This window comes from Vicugna pacos, chromosome 2, assembly GCF_048564905.1.
Source record: "Vicugna pacos chromosome 2, VicPac4, whole genome shotgun sequence".
In the NCBI taxonomy this organism is placed as follows: Eukaryota; Metazoa; Chordata; class Mammalia; order Artiodactyla; family Camelidae; genus Vicugna; species Vicugna pacos.
Window position 1 is genome coordinate 57,069,033 of NC_132988.1, and position 20,641 is coordinate 57,089,673.

Genomic DNA, 20,641 nt, shown 5'->3' on the forward strand with positions numbered 1-20,641 from the left:
AGTTCTGGAACCATTTATTTGCTTTGCTCCTATATATACCCTATATTGCTCTGCACACTCCTTTCAGTTTTCTTCTGGGAACAATCCTCAATAAACTATTTGCACAAGAATCCCCATCTCAGGCTCTGCTCCTAGGGAGCTCAACCCACAGTACCCACAATTTAATGGATTCCTGAATTCACTGTAACTTTATTTATAACAGTAGACCATAAAATAATTTAAAAGTCTAATAATGGGGGTCTGGCTAAACAGATTGTTTTCTATCTTCACAAATGACACACAGATATTAAAACATTATTTTATAAAATACTGAACAGAGTTTGTGATATAATTATGGTACTAAATATTGTGTATAGGCTTATGCACAAAATCCATCCTGAACACTGGAGCTATGTCTGTGACACTATAACATAAAATTCCTGACCTTGTTAAGTGTACACTAGCATAAGACACATATCATACAAAGCATTACACAATCACCATCTTTTTGCTTCTACTGAGATCAATGATGTGAAGGACAAGCACAGCTATGAAAGGTGAGAGATCTGACTTGGTCTGTAAAGTCAAGACGACTTCAGCAAGGAAAAAGCATTTAATTAGAAAGATAAGGCGTGATGGGGTATGAAGTTGGGAAAGCCCTCAACAAAGAGGAAGCAGTAAACCCAGTGGTCCCAAGGAAGAAGGATAATGACACATTTGAGTAAAAAACTGAAAGAGTAATGTGGTTTGGGGAGCAAAGATTGATGAGGAGGTAGTGGTCTGAAAACCCAGAGCCTTATAAGTTGTGGTAAAGGTCTTAGTTTTTGTCTTACGACTCATAGATGTCATACAAGAACATAAGAGATTTTAAGCATAGTAAGGACATGATACAGTTTTTGTTTTAAATATTACTCAAATTACTCTAAAGAGTAACACTACAACAGGAGTAAGGCAGAAGACACAGGTGTGCAAGTTATGAGGTTACTGCAATAGACCAACTAAGAGATGCTGAGCACCTGAGCTAGGGAGTAGTACAGAGATGAATAGAAACAGGTCAATTGGAGATATTAGGAAGCAGAAACAGCTGGATTTGTGTTTGAATGGTTATGGGGCTGGAGATTAAAGGAGACATCAAGCATTACTCCAGGGGTTCTGGCTTTCCCAACTGCCAAAAGGTAGTACCACCCACTGAAACAGACATCATATGATGAAGCAGTGGGTAGACAGCAGGTTAGGAAAGATTCTTCACTTCTGAACATATTGAGGGTAGGGTGCCTTTGTGACATTTAATAAGAATGATTAAATATACATGGATCCACTCTCTTTGCCGCAACTACTGCAAGAATGAAGACCATTCTCAGTAATCAGTCGACATTCCAGAAATGTTGACATCAATTTGAAGGGATGCACAGTTATTGTGACGGGCCCCAGAGGCACCCTGTGGAGGGACTTCAATCACATCAATGTATAACTTAGTCTCCTTGGAAAGAAAAAGAAGAGGCTCCAGGTTGACAAGTGGTGGGGAAATAGAAAAGAACTGGCTACTGTTCACACTATCTGTAGTCACGTACAGAACAGGATCAAGGGTGTTACACTGGGCTTCCGTTACAAGATGAGGTCTGTGTATGCTCACTTCCCCATCAACATCGTTATTCAGGAGAATGGTTCGCTTGTTGAAATCCAAAATTTCTTCGGTGAAAAATACAGACACAGGTTTCGGATGAGGCCAGGTGTTGCTTGTTCAGTATCTCAAGCTCAGAAAGATGATTTAGTTCTTGAGGGAAATGACAATGAACTGGTATCAAATTCAGCTGCTTTGACTCAGCAAGCTATGACAGTTAAAAACAAGGATATCAGAAAATTTTTGGATGGTATCTATATTTCTGAAAAAGGAACAGTTTAGCAGGCTGATGAATAATATCTAAGTTGTCCAGGTACAGAGAAAGCAAGATGCCAGATGACTCTTCAGATTCATTTGTGGTATCTTAAGGATACAATAAAGTTGTGTTGATTAGGGGGGAAAATATATATACTTGGATCCAGAACTTCAAATTACTCAAAAACAAATGTGTCTGTGTGCATGTGGGTATATGTACAATACAGACATTAACAAAAATACAATGTATGTGTAATGAAAATGAAGGCCATACATTATAGTATTAACAATGTTTGTCCCTAAATAATTATTAGATAACTTGACTTTGTTCTTATGCTTTTTTCACTTGTCTTTTCCCTGTACACATACAAATTTTGTCCTGACAAAACAAGTTAATAAAGTCTAATCTCTTCTCCATGGACTACCACAGCTCTTGAAGATTACTTAATGACAGTTTTTTACAAGCATAGGAACTATTCAATCATCCCTCTGTGCAGCTCATCTTTCCTATTTTGTAGGAAATATTCCTCAATAATTGTATAACTTCTAAAATTTAAAAAATCCTTTTATTGCACCCTTCAATCTTCTTTTAATTGCATAAGAAAAAGTGATTCAAATGGACTCAGAAATGCATTGACTTACTCATAACATGTATGATTCCTTTGTTTTAATCCTAAAGTCATAATTGATACTAAAAAGATCCCTAATATCACTACCTCCAAAGTCAGAAAAAAAGCAGAATAATAATGATTACTGATTACTGGGTGCTTGTTATGTAACAAGCAAAGACTGGATGCTTTGTAGGGATTATCTTCTTTAAAAATAAATTTATAGGACTGTAAATTTATTCTTTTTTTTTTTTTTTTGTAATGAAAGAACAGGTTCAGATACACTAAGTAAATTTCTGTTGGTCCCATACCTAGAATCCTAGTAGCTAGGATTCTAATTCAGTCATGCTGACTGTGGCTTCATGCCAAAATTTGTAATATACTACTCTCATTCTGCAAAAGGTGTGGTTTAGTATTAACTTTGGAACTAAGATTTGAAACATAATTTTTGCCAGAACACAGTTCTTTCAAACAAGAAGATAAAAAGCCACAAGGAATATGACCCTTTACAGTGTAGTAATCAACTGCTCAAGAAGTTCATGAAGCTAAGATTTATTGACTACCTACCGTTATCAGTTAGGATGCTTAACAAGGAATAAATAAGAAAACTTAAATCAATTTTAAACAAGCAGTTGTTGGCTCACATAATGAAAAGTCTAAAGGGGGGCAGGCTCCAGGCACAAGTTGATCCAGAGGTTCACAATACCTTCAAGGCTTGGCTCTATTTTTCTGCCATTCTCTTGGCTCTGCTCTGCTCTGCTTGCTGGCTCTGTTTCCAGGCTGAAAGCCAACATAGCTACAGCAAATCTAGGTTCCTCATCCTCACACAGTACTGTTACCAAAAAATGGTAAAGCTTTAGTTCAAATTTCTAAATTCCAATCATGAGTACTGAGACTTCTTATAAGGCCAGTATAGGTCTACCTAAAACACCAATTACCATGGGCAAAAGGACTGATATGCTGGTAGGCTCAGCCAGAGTGACATGCTTTACTCTAGTAGTACAATATCCACAGATATACATAGATAGCCACAATGAAATCAGAAGTTATTGAGAAGAGATAGGGGTGACAGATGGTTGGAAATCAAGCAATGACTGTTCTTGCCTCATACGTGTTAGATTTTATATGTGTATCATATTATTTAAATTAAGCTGAAAATATCAATGAAACAGGAATTATTAACTCCATTATATAAATTAAAATAGAGATTACATTATTATGTAAACCAGAATTTTTTTCTTTAAACTCAGCCTAGTTTAATAGCTTCTGCTTTTCTCACACTAGCAATTTGACTACTCTATATAGAAATCCTGTGAGCTATTGAGCCACTCTGTGGTAGTCCTTACAGGAACAAGATATGTAAAGTACATTCTCAATACTCTGGGGTTACTCAAATAGTCACCCCTCGGTATCTGGAAGGGATGGACCTCCACGTATATCAAAATCCGCAGATGCTCAAATCCCTTACATAAAATGGCACATTATTTGCATACAATCTAAGCCCATCCTCCCATATACTTTAAATCATCTCTACATTACTTATAATATCTAATACATTGTAAATGTTACAGAAAAAGCTGCAAATACAATGTAAATGCTATGTAAAGAGCTGCCCTGGCAGCAAATTCAAGTTTTGCTTTTTAGAACTTTTTGAAAATTTTTTGGAATATTTTTTATTCTCAGTTGGTTGAACCCGAGGATGCAGAAAACACAGATGTAAAGGGCCAACTGTACCAGAGGAGAGAAAAGATGCTCAGCTAACTACAAAGCAGTACAAGTTGGACTAAGTGCTCTAACTTGAATTTACTTCTAATACCTAAATTTCAGACTCCTTATTTCAAGTGGCTCTTAGTTTGGCTGGCACATGTCTTAGAAATGGTTTGTCTTAGAAATTAAATATATTTTAATCATTTATAAAAAGATTACTTCGTACAAGTAACAAGAAGTCAGTCTGACACATCATTTGGGAGTAACAGTTGGCACTACATGAACTGTGTATTGCAATAATTCCTTATACATGTCTCAAACTCCCATGAGCTATAAGTTGTGGAGAAACTCTACAGGTTAGTTTTGTGAAGAACCTCTACAATGAGTGATACAAGGCCTTGAGTAGTACTAATTGCTCAATAAAGGTTTGTAAAATGAATCTCGATGAATGAAAAAAGTTACCATGCATACTGTTAAAGTACATTTCATTTTCCTGGAAATGTAAATATCCTGATTGGAATAATTTTATATATATATTTGAGAAGACAAAGTTGAAAAAAAAATTCAGAATTTCTCTACACTGCCATTTCTCTTTAGTTAGTAGCTAGAAGTTCTGCAAGACTTATGATTTCAACTTTAATTTACAGGCTAAGTGTGACATTTCTAATAGCTTCAAAGCAGTTTGTCAGCAGCCTACACTTCTCGGCTCTAACAACAAACAGCCCTAGTGAAATGTATGCATCTCTGTAGATTTCTGCTCCACTTTTTACTTACACTCATTTCAATCCAGTACTCAACAGCACTGGAGATAATCTGTTGTTGCATTCCAAACTGCAAAGCCTAGTATTAGCAAATCTCCCTTCTGAACTCCTAGTTTTCAATTTAAATATGATTTCTCATGTGAAAAATCATTAAATGTATAGTATGTGGAAGGTTACTTTGTTTATAGACACTACAAGAAGAATCCTTAGGGTTTCAGTCAGAAAAAATAAATAAGACATTTGCAAATACTGTCTCTGTAAGTTGAAATTTGTCGAAGAGTTCTTTCCAAAAAAGATGAGAGTGGAGGAAGAATTCTTGAAATCTTATCAATCTATTTATGAATATTGTCATAACTGGTATAGTATATCCAGCTAACAAATAAAGGTCATCTATAATTGGTGCCTTGTGAATGCCCCATATAAGGTGATACACACTTGTACAGAAGTTACTATTACTGAGACTAGCCATCCAAACCAGAGTAGTTTCACTGATTACTGCTGCCAAGAAAGCTCTCCAAATGGGAAAACCACCTGTAAAGGGGGACTTGTGCCCTCAGTCTTTGGCTCCATGGTGCCTAATCAATTCCCACACACTCCAGTCTTTGTTCTGGATCACAGAGGAAAATTCTTCCCTGTGAGATAAAGTCCTTCTTGACCCAAACAATCCTAAAATTACAAGAACACTCATGCAAACTGGTGTAAGGTGGACAGTAGGGAAGATCTAACAGCAGCAAGTACTGCCCTTAGATAAGAGGGTCCCTAGTCATGTTGCCAGGGTAGTCACAGAGATTTTCGACAACAAAATGGAGCTTGGGCATATCTTCCCATTTAAAAAAATTAAACATTTAAAATAATAGTGAGGTTCTAGGATACCATTATCCTAGTGCAATATGTCATTCCCTAAGGATTAAAAATAATCTTTTGTCTTCCTCCTTGAATTATTCTTCTACCATACCCCTGCTTGCTACTCTACAGCTACACGACAACCTCACCAGTCTCTGCAGATGCCAAGCATGCTTCTCTCTCTGCTCCTCTCCTCTCCCCTCCTCTTTCTTCCTCTCTCCTCTGTAGCATATTCTATCCACAATCCCTTCACTTTAGCCTTTGCACTACATCATCTCCTCAGAGATGATGTCTGAACTGCCATTCTAAATTCATACCCCTCCATCACTCTATATCCCCTAACTCTGCTGTGTTTTTCTTCATACCCCTCTGTACTTTCATTTTTTTATTTACTGTTTATCTCCCACTTTAGAAGTAAGCTTCAGGAAGAATAGGCCTTTGATTGTTTTCCCTGTTTTATTTATCACTGTATATGCAGGGCATAAAAGAGCACACGAAACATTTTGATATTCCACAAAAATGTAATGAATATTGAAAGAATTACTATACATTACTGTTCTTTGCAATTTTTTATTTAAGTCTCCTAACAACCCTATCTAGGTTATCATGGGATTTTATTTTAATGAGAAAAAAGCACATAAAATAATGAATTTGCTCACTAGTTTTATCTTTCAGATAACCAAGAGTTTCACATAACTAAGTCAAGGAGAATATCATGCAGAGTAAGCAAGCTGAGAGAAATATGAATATGACTAAGTTGTGTTGATGCAACTGAACATGATTGTGAGAAATCCACAATGAAATAAGTGCATAGATGTCATCTTTTTCTTCTTCTTCTTTCTAATAAATGCCAAAGATTTTTTTTGGAGAAGGCTTAAAAAGAAGCCAGAAGGCACAACTCTGTACTATCAACTTCCAGAGACCACAGAAAAAGCATTTGAGACTTTAGGTTCTGATCCACTTGTGATACTTAAGAACTTAGGACTCTTATTCTTGGAATATTAATTATTTAGAGTTAACAATCTTGGATGGTAAAATACAGACATGGGAAAGATGAGTATTACCCAGTACACATATATAAATCAAACTTTTCCCCAGGATTAGAAGCATCTTCAAACAGAAATGATTAAAGAATAGTTAGCTAAATTATCAGAGAAATGCAAATCAAAACTGCAATGAGGTATTCCCCTCACACTGGTCACAATGGCCATCATTAAAAAGTCCACAAACAAAAAATGATGGAAAGGGCATGGAGAAAAGGGAACCCTCCTACACGGTTGATGGGAATATAGTTTGGTGTATCCACTATGGAAAACAGTATGGAGATTCCTTAGAAAACTAAAAATAGACTTACCATATGATCCAACAAGCCCGCTCTGGAGCATATACCTGGAGAAAACTCTAATTCAAAAATGCACCCAATATTCACAGCAGCACTATACACAATAGTCAAGACATGGAAGCAACCTAAACGTCCATCATCAGATGACTGAATAAAGAAGATGTATATACGGGGGGTGGGAAGGGACAGACAGGGTTTCAAAATTTGTAGATACTGACAGGCATATGCAGAATAGACAAGATTATACTGTATAGCACAGGAAAATATATACAAGATCTTATGTGACAATGAATATATGTATGTTCATGTATAACTGAAAAATTGTGTTCTACACTGGAATTTGACACAACATTGTAAAATGACTATAACTCAAAAAATAAAAAAGATGTATATATACAATGGAATACTACTCAGCCATAAAAAAACAATGAAATAATGCCATTTGCCACAACATGGATGGACATAGAGATTATCAAACTAAGTGAAGTAAGTCAAGACAGAGAAAGACAAATATCATATTATACCACTTATATGTGAAATCTAAAAAAATAATATAAATAAGACAGAAAGAGACTCACAGACACAGAAAACAAACTTATGGTTATCAAAAGGGAAAGGGGGAGGGATAAATTAGGAGTTTAGGGTTAACAGATATAAACTAGTATATATAAAATAGATAAACAACAAGATTCTAATGTATAGCACAGGGAGCTACATTCAGTATCTTGTAATAATCTGTAATGGAAAAGAATATACACATATACAACTGAATAATTATGCTGTACACCAGAAACTAACACAACACTGTAAATCAATTAAACAAAACAAGAATAGTTAACAAGAACATGAAGATGAAGCAAGCAAACCACAAATTAATACTGAGAGAAGAACACTTTCTAGTAGGGAAGGACTTAGAAAAAAGCACATTGTTAAAAGAATCATTTTATATATACTCTGTTTCTTAATTTTTATTCTGAATATCCAGGGGAAAAAATGTAGATTTTATTTCCCTATGATAACAAAGAGGTTATATTTTATTATGTTCTTTGTAATCGTTAGCATAAAACTACCTTTCAAAATAAGAAAATTCAAGATCAAACAAAGGAAAAGTACAAGTTTAACACTATGATAAATTTAGTATTCAATTTACCCTTTCTAGAGAAAGAGAAACCAGTGTCTTTGGCATGATTACTTGAGCAGCTAACAGAGTTACCACAAATGTAGTAGGAATATAATTGCATATAACAGAAAAGAATGATCATTTTTCCAATGAATACCAGTGGATTATGCTGTTATTTCTTTTAAATGTTTCATTTCACTCATCCTGGCTGAACTTCAAAAAGTTCCATTCAGCAAATCTCTGGTCTACTGAGTCACATATCTGGCTGACATTAGCTGAACTGACCTATCACTCACTCTCATGCACCCTCTCCCTGCATCAGTGTTCCTGTAGAGAAGAACATTTAACGTGGCACAGTATGCAGTCCTTGTCCTGTTCCAGCAGAGACCTGGACCACATGCAGCTGTCAGGCATTCTATAAAGGTCACTCTCCCTCTTGAATTTGTGTATTATTTGTTTTTGTTCTTATTTGACATTTGACATTTCTCCGTCTCTATCTTTGTACAGCTCCTTTTCAAATACATGAGTGTTTATCACTTTATATATTAACATATACAAGAAGCATATTTAAAATATGCTAGTAAAAGCAAGCTTTTCTTTTCCCTTTTTTTCTTTTCTGATGGCCCTTATCTCAACAAAGTGCATCATCCTACCAAACATAAAAATGACTTGTAAATAATGCACTATGTCCTTCTTTTCCCACTTTGCATACTACTTTAATCACAATTACAGTTTTCTTTCAGTTCCTTACTATTCCACACATGAGAGGGAAAGCAAAAGAACACACATTCAGAAAGAATATCTGAAGTATCTACTGGGTTAGAAGAAAACAAAATTTCAAGGAAAAACACATTAAAACATATGATCTAAAACTTTCATTTTTTAAAAAGTGAAACTGAAACAGGTATAATATCACTTTTGTGAAATAACTAAATTAAATCCATTTGTTTTTGGTAAGCACAGAATGTTAGCCAAAAGTTTTATGTAGTACCTATCTAAATTAACCTAAAGGTTTGGCCAAGGAATCACGGCTAACTAACCACTCCTATATCTTAGTGGGAAAAGAAAGTAAAACAGGATATATGTGAAGCATAGCTGGTTACTCTCTGGCATATGATCTATGCTAAAATGAGGGTCTGAGTGAGTTTTTACCAGTGGGGACCAGAGATTGAGAGGGCATACAACCTCTACATAGAATTACAGGCAGGAATGTTGCTAAGCATGGACATTTTCTAGAAATAAAGTGAACTGAAAACTTAGGTCAGCTTCAAGTACTTGTATAACACACTGATAACCAACTGAAGACAAGTGAACAAATACTTAAAGATGTAAACATTGAGCCTATTAGTGACTTTTTATTAATCAATGATACAATGTGTTGCAAAAACAACAACAAAATAATAGCCATTGGTAAAGCACCAACAAAACTAGTGTTAACTTCTTTTTTAATGACAACTCAGTAGAAGAGATCATTTCACTCTTTTTTTCACTCAAGTTGACAAAAAGCAAATACAAGGCTACAACAGTATTACAGAATGTAGTAAGGAAATGCATGGGGTACCTTGCATCACACTGATTAGAACATCAGAGAGGGCTCTTATGAGAGTATCTGGCTTCTTGTTGGTAAAGGAAGTATCAGAGGGAAAAAAGAGTATGGGATGCTTGGAATAGATACACGTTCAGTGAAAACTATTCCCTAGACACAGTAACAGAAGAAATGAGAACAGGTGTCAGACCCTATTATTATTTATATTCTGTGGCTTAGTGAAGTTGGACAAATTACATAGTACCCCAAACTTCCTTTAATCTCATCAGCAAAACAGGAATGATGATAGTACCAGCATTATTAGTGTTATTGTAACAATTAAATGAGATAATATTTATAAAGAGTTTGCAACAATGATTGGTATATTGTGAGTGCTTAATAATGCCACTCTAATTACTGGTTCTTATATATAATTATGAATTACAAGTTATATATTATTCTCATTATAGAGAATGGGATTTAGTCATTTTCACTACATCTTTCTGTTATCTTCCACAGTATTGCTGAAGTAGGTAATTAAGAAGACATGATGGTCAGGTGACCTGGGAGCTGGATCTGGGCAATTGGAGGCTCCCCATCCAATCTTCCTATCCTTGGAATCTCTGTGCCACTTGTCTCCACAACCCAGAGGCTTCTCCAACTTTGCACAATAATGTGCTATTGAGGTTATCTGGACTGGGTATGTGATAAACTCAGTTAAGGCCCCCGTATACAAAACTGAACCCAGTTAGGGCATACAGACGTACTTCATTTTATTGCACTTCACTCTACTGCACTTTGTAGCTATTGTGTGTTTTTAACAAATTGAAAGTCTGTGGCAACCCTGAGTTGAACAAGTCTACAGTGCCATTTTTTCAACAGCATCTGTTCACATCATTGTCTCTGTGTCACATTTTCATAATTCTCATAATATTTCAAATTTTCACTATTATTCCATTTATTATGGTGGTCTGTGTTCAGTGATCTTTGATGTTACTATTGCAAAAAGATTATGACTCATTGAAGACTCAGCAGATGGTGTCTTTTAGCAAGAATGTACTTTTTTGATTAATGTATATACGTTTTTAAACATAATACTATTGAACACTTAATAGACTAAGTATAGTGTAAACATAACTTTTATATGAATCAGAAAATAAAAAAAAAAATTGATGTGACTCACTTTGTTGCCTCCCAAGATGTCTGAGAAGCAACAAGTGTTCTCTGGGTATTTTCACAGAGAAAAGGCAGGACTAAGGGAACTCGATCTATTCATTACGTTTATGATAGTGGTGCCGAAGGTGGTCAAACTAGTCCAATGATCCCTGTATACGCAATAGAAGCATTTCAACTATATTTATTATGAATAATGGTAACTCTACATGTACAAGTCCTTTTTCATTAAAGTACTTAGTAAAATTAAATTGTGGGCTTTACATTCAGGGTTCTATACAAATTGTGCTGATTTGGCCTCAAATGTCCATATACTTTACTGACCTTTAATCAGTTATAAACCTGTGGAGCTAGGTCTATTGATTAAAATCACATTAATAGGTCAATTCTGGAAGGCAAGTCTACTTTAACTGAAGAAAAGAACAATTAGTAAATCAGTACCACTATGTAAAACTGCCAAGAGAATTAAATGCTTACCAAATCACTGTGACTTCTCTTTCCCTTCATTTTCTCATCAAAATATAATTTTTCTCCACAGAAGTTTTTACATAAGCATGGGAAATACAAAATAAACATTTTAGTACATTAAATATTAGGAGATTTAGGAAATGAGTGGATGATAATTTTAAAATAAAATTAGAAAGTCATTAAGTAATTGATTATTATAGGGTAGACATTAAAAATCAAAAAATAATATGAGTTGAAAAGATTATGACTTTAAAGATATTAAACACATAAAGTTAGATGGATCTGAAAGAAGAGTTAAAGAAGGTTATATCTCAGAATGGATCCAGACAGCAGACAGATTATTAGCTTATAAACAAGAAAACTACTTTATAAAAGTTCTGAAGCAAAGAAGAAAAAGGATTTTAAAAAATCCATAAAATTGTTTAAAGTGTTTTATCATATTAAACAAATAGCAAATCTCTTTGTTTGAGTTTGAAAATGAGAATATAAATAACTCATATTTTCATAGACCATTTTCCTCTTTACTTGACATAATTACAAAAATCAATTAACTCTAGCCTCAAAATATTTGGCAAATGTGCACAAAACAGACAAATAAAATGTACAATTAGTCAAAACTATTATATTTATGAAGTTTTGAGAGAAGGCAGAAAACAACAGGGTAAGAAAACTAATATTTCTGGAAAACTCATTCTATGCCAGTCTTGGTTTTTTTTTCCAACTTGTCTTATTTACTTAATTTACTTTTCATTTGTCCCTTCAAGATAGGTGGTAATATCTACATTTTATATATGAAAACACTAAGGTTGAGAACATTGAAATAAACTGTCCAAGAGTGATGAAAAACCAAGTGAATTAAATCTATGCAGTGACATGTTTTAATAGAGACAGAACTAACATTTGTAAATCTTAGAAGAAACAAGTTCCAACCTCCTGAGTTTGGGGAGAGAAAGAGGGAAATGGAAAGAGAGAAAGTGAGGAAGAGTGGAGTCAGTAATCAGAGGAACAGGGTTTGGATCTGGGCTAGACTCTGCTGGGCTCTAAACTCTGGGAGAATTCTTAGAAGATAATACACACACACACACACATACACACACACACACACTTCCTGCCCCTTGTGGGAACAGTTCTCCAACTGGGTTAGCTACCTCTCACGTTATATTAGCAGGCTTCAAAGGAATTAATTACAGTACTCTACAACAATATAGTAGAACATAGGTAAAATGTACCCTAAGATAATGAAAACAATTATCCAGTTCTACATAATTGGGCTATTTGTATCTCCTGGCCAATAGCCTACATTAATATTTCTTTGATGATGTGAATATAATTACCTTTTTTAGTAAAAATTATGCTTAATAGACTACTCAGAAATGTGTATCTATGCAGCATTCAACTCACTTAACCTCTCAATTTGCTCATCAGCAAAAGGAGGACTCTGGACTATAGACAATTTCTAATATTCCTCCCAACTGTGAAAGTCTATGATTACATAATTTCTACAGTGAAGATGACCTAAGGGACAGGGTCAGCGGAAGCCTAAAAACTGCCACGGAAAAGAAAGGAGGAAGGTCGACTTTCTTCGGAGTACTTAGGAGGATGCACTCAAATCCAGTTGCACATTTGGAAAACATACAAAGTAATAACCAGGGTGCGAAAGTTAAGAAAAGGAGATAAGGCTTTTAATATGAACTAGGCTACCAAGAGCAAGAGTGTGAAGGTAAGAGGCCAATGCAGGGCATCACATGAGCATCTCTTGAGGTAAAACCAGACTTTGGAACAGAGAGAAAGGAAAGGAAGGTTAAGAGACTCTAATGACATTTATACCAAATTGAAAGGCATACTTCTAAGACACAAGTTTATAGAGGTTAAAGCAATTAGATAACACAGTAGTTATAGTATATTTAATTTAAATCACAGGCCAATATTTCATGCTTATCCCCTATAAGAAAAAAGTTTTTTAATATCCACCTTTGAAACTTTAACTGTTAAGGCTACCCTCCTCTTATCTGGAACATTTCCTCTATTATATATCTCTGTAAAAAAAAAAATTGTCTAGAACTTGCTTAGTTGATTATTTCTCCTTTTAGGATGCAAAAATGAAGCAAATTTTAATGTTTGTAATCTTTATAATCTGCTGTAAATTGTCTTTATATTTCTTAGAACAATCCTCTCCACATGAAAATACATGTCCTTTATTTAGTTCCAGAGATACAGTATCTGAGGTTAGGTACAAATTGATGTAATTACCAATATGCAGTGAGTTCTGCTAGGAGCAGCAGTCAAACAGTAGATAGGGAGAATGGATGTGAAAGAATAAAGGGAGTGATTACAAATACTAACATCTGATTATTTTAAAAATCAGTTAAATATGTTTGTCCGAACAAAGACAACCTATAGTTAGCCATTTTTCCTCTTTACTGCTGCCTGTGAAGAAAAGTGCTCTAAGTAATTAAAAATAAAACAAGAACAAAACTCAGTCTGTTTGTTCAATCAGCATAAAAGACCTAGATAAATGGAACAATGTGTTGCTAAGACAGAATCACTGCCTACTTAAAGGTGATACACCTAGGGGAGTCTGAGGCTGGGCCAAACTACAAGCTAATCACATGCCTGCAGTTTAGGCTTTGAAATGAGTGCTTCCTTGTCCCTGTTTGGCTCCATTCAGCCTTTTCATTTTCAAAAGAGTTCTGGTTTGGACAGTAAATTGTAAGATTACCTTATTCCAAATCCAAGAGTGTGACCACACAGAGCAAAGCTAAATACCAGTACCAACAATAACAAATAGCATTTTAGCCAACTATTTCACATAATGTGAGAGTGAAGTATCATCCTCGAAGGGCTTCTTAACCTTAAACTTACTTATTGTAATAAAGACTTTCAACTTTCCTTTGTATGTTGTAAAAAAGCATAGTTGTAAATCTGAATTAATGTTTCAGCAACAGAGGACAAAGAGAGAACCCTATCTAATGATAGGCATGGCATCTGCTTTCTAAAGCACAACCCACACCCAGGATCTTAACTGGCAGTGTATTTAAATTGCAAGTTCAATCTCCTGCAGTATGAATACTATTTGCAGAGTCCAAAGGCCGTATTTTGAATGTTATAACTGCTTATCCTTATAACAGATGAAGTGGAGAGGAAGCAGGAGTAAATTTAAGACTTTCAAAGTCTCCTTACTTATCCAAAGACTTCACAGCCATGAAGTGGCAAGCTGACCAAGGCAAGATTTGAATATATAACTGTGACATCGAATTGGGTGCTTCTATTTTGAGTACTACATGCATTCTGACTGTCTAAGAAACAAAATTTACCAATCATCACGAATTTTTACTAACTCAACCCATGCAGGTTATCCTCGAAAAATTCTAAATTTCTTATCCCTTAATGTACTCTAAAATTAACTAGAGAGACTTAGAGCAAGACTGAGAAATATCAGAAGACTTCCTCACCACTGGAGCACTCAATTTTCCATCCTTGGCTCTCACACAATGGATCAACTTAATTAAGAATAAAAAAGAGCAAGATGGCAAAATTAAGTTCTAATAATATCACACTCAAGCTGTTTCTACTGGAGTAAGCATTGGCAGTATATATTATAAAAACAGGCTGAAAAACGAGATTCTAAACAAAGACACACAGAGGCAGAAAAAAGACACTGATCTGGATCTACTCCATTTCACTCAGTTCAAAAAGTGTTTTTACACACATGCAGACACATTGCCTCTGCTTTCACATTCTTCTGACTGCAGACCCATGTTTTCAAACATTTCTTATTTGATAGCACAGATCCTAAACTATGAAGCACAGTCTTCTGAGACACTTAAAAAATGAGGCTTAAAGTCCCCAAAAGATCCCTTTAGTCCCATTTCAGTCCCATTTATTTCTGCCATTCTAAGAAAACAATTTTCCTTGCTGTCAGCTAATTATGTTGCAGAAAACATGTAACTAAAAATACACAATTCTATGAAAATATTTTACCTTTCCATGTAATTCTATTAATTTACATTAGGGGATTCTACTTGCAATATGAAACTAGAAAAGCAATCATGCACAAGAAATTTAAAATATCATATTTTTATTTCACACTTGATAACCTAACATTTTGTCAAAGATTATTCCACTTAAAAACTGTTCTGACTGGAAATGGATATCAAATCAACTAACACCATTAATACTGATCTCAGACTGTGATTAAAAATCTGTTTGCTCGTATTAAAAAACGAGAAGTAGCTTTAAAAAGTCAGTAATATTATTTAGAATTCGTAATTCTGCACTGATAAATTGGTAGACACAGAAACTAAAAAGAAGGCTCTTGTAGAACTAATATTTTCTGAATATAAGTAGCTAAAAAATACTATAAACAATTCACATTTTAAATAGGAAATGACACTATTAGCATTAGATCTAAGGGAAAAGTTTAAAAAGAATGACCAGAAAAAGTTACATTTTTAAAATCAAAGCACGAATGACCCATTTTTCCTCCATTTGAGGCAGGAAGGAGGTATGTATTAGGAAGCTGCTGACTGGGTTATAGAACACTTCACAATCATGCCAAAATAATTGTGAGCTCAATCCAAACTCAGTTCCTCTCCTCCTTCTCAGTTTCCTATGGTGGTGAAGAGCAGGTGCCTCCTCCACTGAGTCACTCAAGAATGATGTTAGACTTTTCTTCTTTTATTCACACTCCTAAAGAATGACTGAGTTGATAGATTCAAGCTCCTCAGTCTGCCCCGTAAGGAGATTCTCCTCTCCAGTCACTTCTGCAGTTACTCAGCACAGTCCTTCACCAGAACACAGCTGGAATACTGCCAGGGTCTTCTAACTGGTCTCCATCTATCGCAATGTCACTCTCAAAATCTTCTAACACAAAGCTGGCATCTCTTAGCCTACACTATTTACAGAATTCCCTTTGGACCTCACAGGGATCAGATCTTCTTAACTTCTAGCCTCCTCTCTTGCCATATTCCTCATTGTACCTTAATGTTTTTTCCAAACAGAATTACTTGCCATTTCCCTCTTTTGCCAGGCCATAACTCATGGCTTTGGCCATAGCATATCCCTGCTGCTTTCTCATGACAGTAGTAAACAAACTTTGTTCTTCCATGAGGGCCAGTTTATAAAACAGGATAACTTATAGAGGTCATCTTTTTTCATTCACACTGAAAATATTTATCTCGTTTGTATATATATTTATATATATTAATGAGCACTATATATATGTGTGTGAAATATATATATACATATTGCCATGTGCTTCACAGTTTCTTTTTAAAAATGCTAATATTCAAATTCTTCCTTATGGTCTGTAATACAGCATCAGCTAGAAACCAACTGGGAATATACAATGTAGATGCTCAGTACTCAATGTATATTGATAGGAATGTCAATCCAGCGCATTTTTTACACAGTTTACGAAGTATAGCCGAAATCCATATATTTTCTTTTAAAGAATCACCATAGACTTGACACATGGAACTGAGCTGATCACGGGGGTCCTGACTGTCAGCAGCATTGCCCCTAAAGGGCACTGTTTTCCCAATAATAATGTTCTTCATTTTGCTCCCAGACTGTCACTCAGAGTATTTCTCTTTGGTGGCCTGGAAGCATCACTCCTCTTACAACCTCAGCAGCCCAGAGCAAGTTCTATCTTCAGAATCTGGGCAATATTTTGAGAAAATAAAACTATTTCTTCTTGCCAAGTCTGTGCATATGAGTATTCAGGGGCTGATTTTCCAGTTTATGGATTATCTAAAATCCTTTGCTCCTTCTTCCTTGCTTTTGGCCATTTCACTGCTCATTAGCATTGCCACTGAAGGGTAGACAGGAAAAATAAAAAGAAAGAATCAAGAGCAACCAGTTTTGTTATTTATTAACTGCTTATCAACCACAATAAGAATTCTTGAGGAGAAAAATAGAAGTTTTGGCCAGTTAGTTTTTGAACTGTTATTTTCAATTTTCAATGTTTGTCCTATTCTTAATTACACCTACATAATTAAAAGTTGGCATAAATATGTTTTCCCAACACTACTTATTCCATTTGTAAAGTTTACTAATTTTACTTTTTCTGTGAGGCTATTTTCTTCTTTTGTTTGCTACAGTGTAAAACTGTCATTTTCACTGATTTTTTTTGTTCACATCTAGAACAAGGAACAGATTAGTATTATGAAACAGTAGTATACTAATAACTTCAAAACTAAGAGGAAAAAAAGTAAATGTAAGTTAATTTCCCCCTTTCCAAGAAACCACACTTAGTGGAATGATCTGATATGTGGCATTAAATTTAGAAAGGATCTCATTAGTTTTATTAATAACAGGATAACTGGATCATAAAGCCCACCTCTCCTCCTTTACTTGACCTAATAGCAAAACTAGTGACATCCAGAGGAAACAAAAAAAGAGGAAAGAGGCAAACGGTAGAGACTATTCTTTACCTCTGACTACTGCATGAATGTATTGTCTTTGTAGCCTATAAGAAAACAAGCTTAATGTTTAGCAACCACCACTGAAGCTGAGTAAAGAGATTTCCATTATACATGAAGACCTCACTGCACGTAGTAATCTCCTTACCCCTTTTATAATATTCTTCTGAAATATATGTTTGCTTTATGGCACCTTAAGGGCACCATAAAGGTTGTATTTATTGTAGTATCACATTCTCTAGTATGATAATAGACCACAGTCACCCTACTGTGAGTCCTGAATTGCTCTACCTTCAGCTTTCTAATATACAATACTATCTCAGAAGGCAGATACACCTTAACATTCTTAAAGGATGGGAAAAATGTCTTATAAGAATACTTCAGTATTCAAATGAGTACATAATAGGTGTTCAATAAGCACTGAATCAAAAACAAAATCACATGTTATGGCTTTCACATAACCTTTTAAAAGTATGTTTTCTGAAATTGGAATATGAGGATGTAGCTCATGATTTCTCAGCTTGAAAATAATGAATTATAAAAAATGTCCAAAACCCACCATGACTACACCACCAGGAATCAGAAGAATAATCCCTTTCAAATCTGTGCATGAGCCACCACCCACACTAATGAAGTGTTCAATTTTTTTAAATAATCTTGTTAAGAAGAAATTTATAATGGTTTTCACAAAGGCCATGCCTCCTTTGAGAGTTGCTGGTATTTCTAAAAATAAAATTCACTAGTTTTGTGTTATCACCATTCAAAGAAGCAGCAAGAAGAAATCCAGATACTGAAGAGCAAGATAGTAATTGCCACTACACCACTAACACAATTTTATCTGTTGTCAGATTGTGGAAATTATCAGAAGGCTCAGTCTTCCAGATTTTAATTAACCATGAACTACATGCAACAGAACAACAGGACTGACTCTCTTGTCCCACATTAGCTCCAAAGGTACTACCTGGTCTTCGGTTTTTAAGATAACAAGCCTATCTAAAATGTGCTGCTGGTGGGGCTTGTCATTTTAATGATGTCGCGATTAAGTATACTAAGCATCTCACCAATTTTAGGTGCCTATTCCAACTTAAACTTAGATTTAAATCTGCTAAGCATTTCCTTCATAAGATTACATTTCACCCTCCCAGGAAGTTATGAACTAGCAAGTTTTAAATATTTTTTGATGCCATATACTTCATTAATTATGTTCCTCAGCTCCATTCATAACACAGCTTGCTTTCTTTATCAGTCATCAATGCACCCAAACCACAGGATTCCTATCGCCTCACTGTTCATGTATTCTTCATTTTCAGAAGGCTGAATTCTTGGGGTTAGAAAATTTGGGACACTTTCTTTTTTCATTTTCACCTATGACTAAAGATCTGTCAGCTATGGTATAGCACAAATAGAAGTAAAAGTTCCATAAAAGGAAATATTTAAATGGGATACTGAAAATTAATATCATATGAATTTATTTTATCTATTTAAGTTCTATGTGGCAGTATGTACTGCCTTGTGAAACAACTATATTCTTTTTTAATTGTTCCAAAATGAATTTTTAAGTAAATTAGATGCATAATAGAATTTACTTAGAGGACACCTATATTCAATTCAAATGTGTCTATTGTAAAAAGGATTTTATGCTATTTTAATGCCACTTATATATGAATACAATGTATTCCTAAAATTAGCATATTGAAAGACTAAATGTTGATTCTATTTGTAATGCTATATCAATATCCATAAGGTATAATCTACTCATAATTTCAGGTAAGAAAGTTTTATCTAAATCTAAGTGCTAATCTGGGAAACTAAATGAAGCAAAATTGCAGAACAACTAATAGAGTCTGTTTCAGAGAGAACATATAAGTTTCTCTGGCTAATTCCACTGTCATTGGCCCAGTATCACTTGATCTGAGATAATAAAACAAAAAAAACAACCAACACATAGAAACAAAAACAGTGTTATCTGAACATTTGCTATCCAAATGAATAAAAAGGTTTGAATAAAAAGGGATATTTTAAATCCTCTTATTGAAAATGGTCTTATGATTGTGCCTTTAAAAAATTACCAAATTTTATCTCAAATACTAAATATATTTAAATTACCAAATATATATCCCAACTCCCACCTTTAAAAACAAACCCCTCACTTTACTTCTTATTCCCAACCCCATCACACCCTTGTTCTCCCTTAAAGCCAAACTCATAGAGTTTCTTAAGTCCCATGAATGTTTTGAATCCTTACCAATCAGTACTTTGTCACTTCAGTACCCTGAAAGCAATTTTGTCAGTCATTTTGGTCCTCAACATTTCCAAACCCAATAGTCAAGTCTCAATTGTCACCCATAAAATTTGACGGGGTTTCCTCCTTGAAATACTTGGCTTCCAGAACAACACACACGCACACACACAAACACACACACACACACACACACACACACACACACTCCTGGACTTCTTTCTAATTCACAGGCCACACACATCTTTCTCTTTTCCTGGATCCTCTCCTCTCTCCTCCACCTCTACCTTTTGGAATGTCCCGTGGTATAGACTTCGACCTCTTCTCTTTGTACAGTTATTCCTTAAATGTGCTATCCCCTCCCATTGTTTTAAAAATCATATCTATATTGATGAATTCCAAACATACATACAGCTCAAATTCCTAACTTCCACTGAATTTGATTCATATAATCAACCAACAACCTAAATCCCCAAATGATGTCTTACAGGAATATCAAATTTAATAAATGCAAATTTTTATTTTTACCTAAAACTTGCTCATTGCCCCATGTTCCCAATTTTAATCACCCACTTGCT

The 20,641-nt window shown here is 34.8% G+C and overlaps 1 protein-coding gene and 1 pseudogene across 1 annotated transcript in view; one reads left to right on the top strand and one right to left on the bottom strand.

Annotated features, from left to right (window-relative positions):
* Positions 1-20,641, bottom strand: part of GRID2 (glutamate ionotropic receptor delta type subunit 2) — a 1,264,409-nt gene that overhangs the window by 1,235,081 nt on the left and 8,687 nt on the right. The window lies entirely within an intron of this gene.
* Positions 1,324-1,905, top strand: LOC102531704 (large ribosomal subunit protein uL6 pseudogene; annotated as a pseudogene).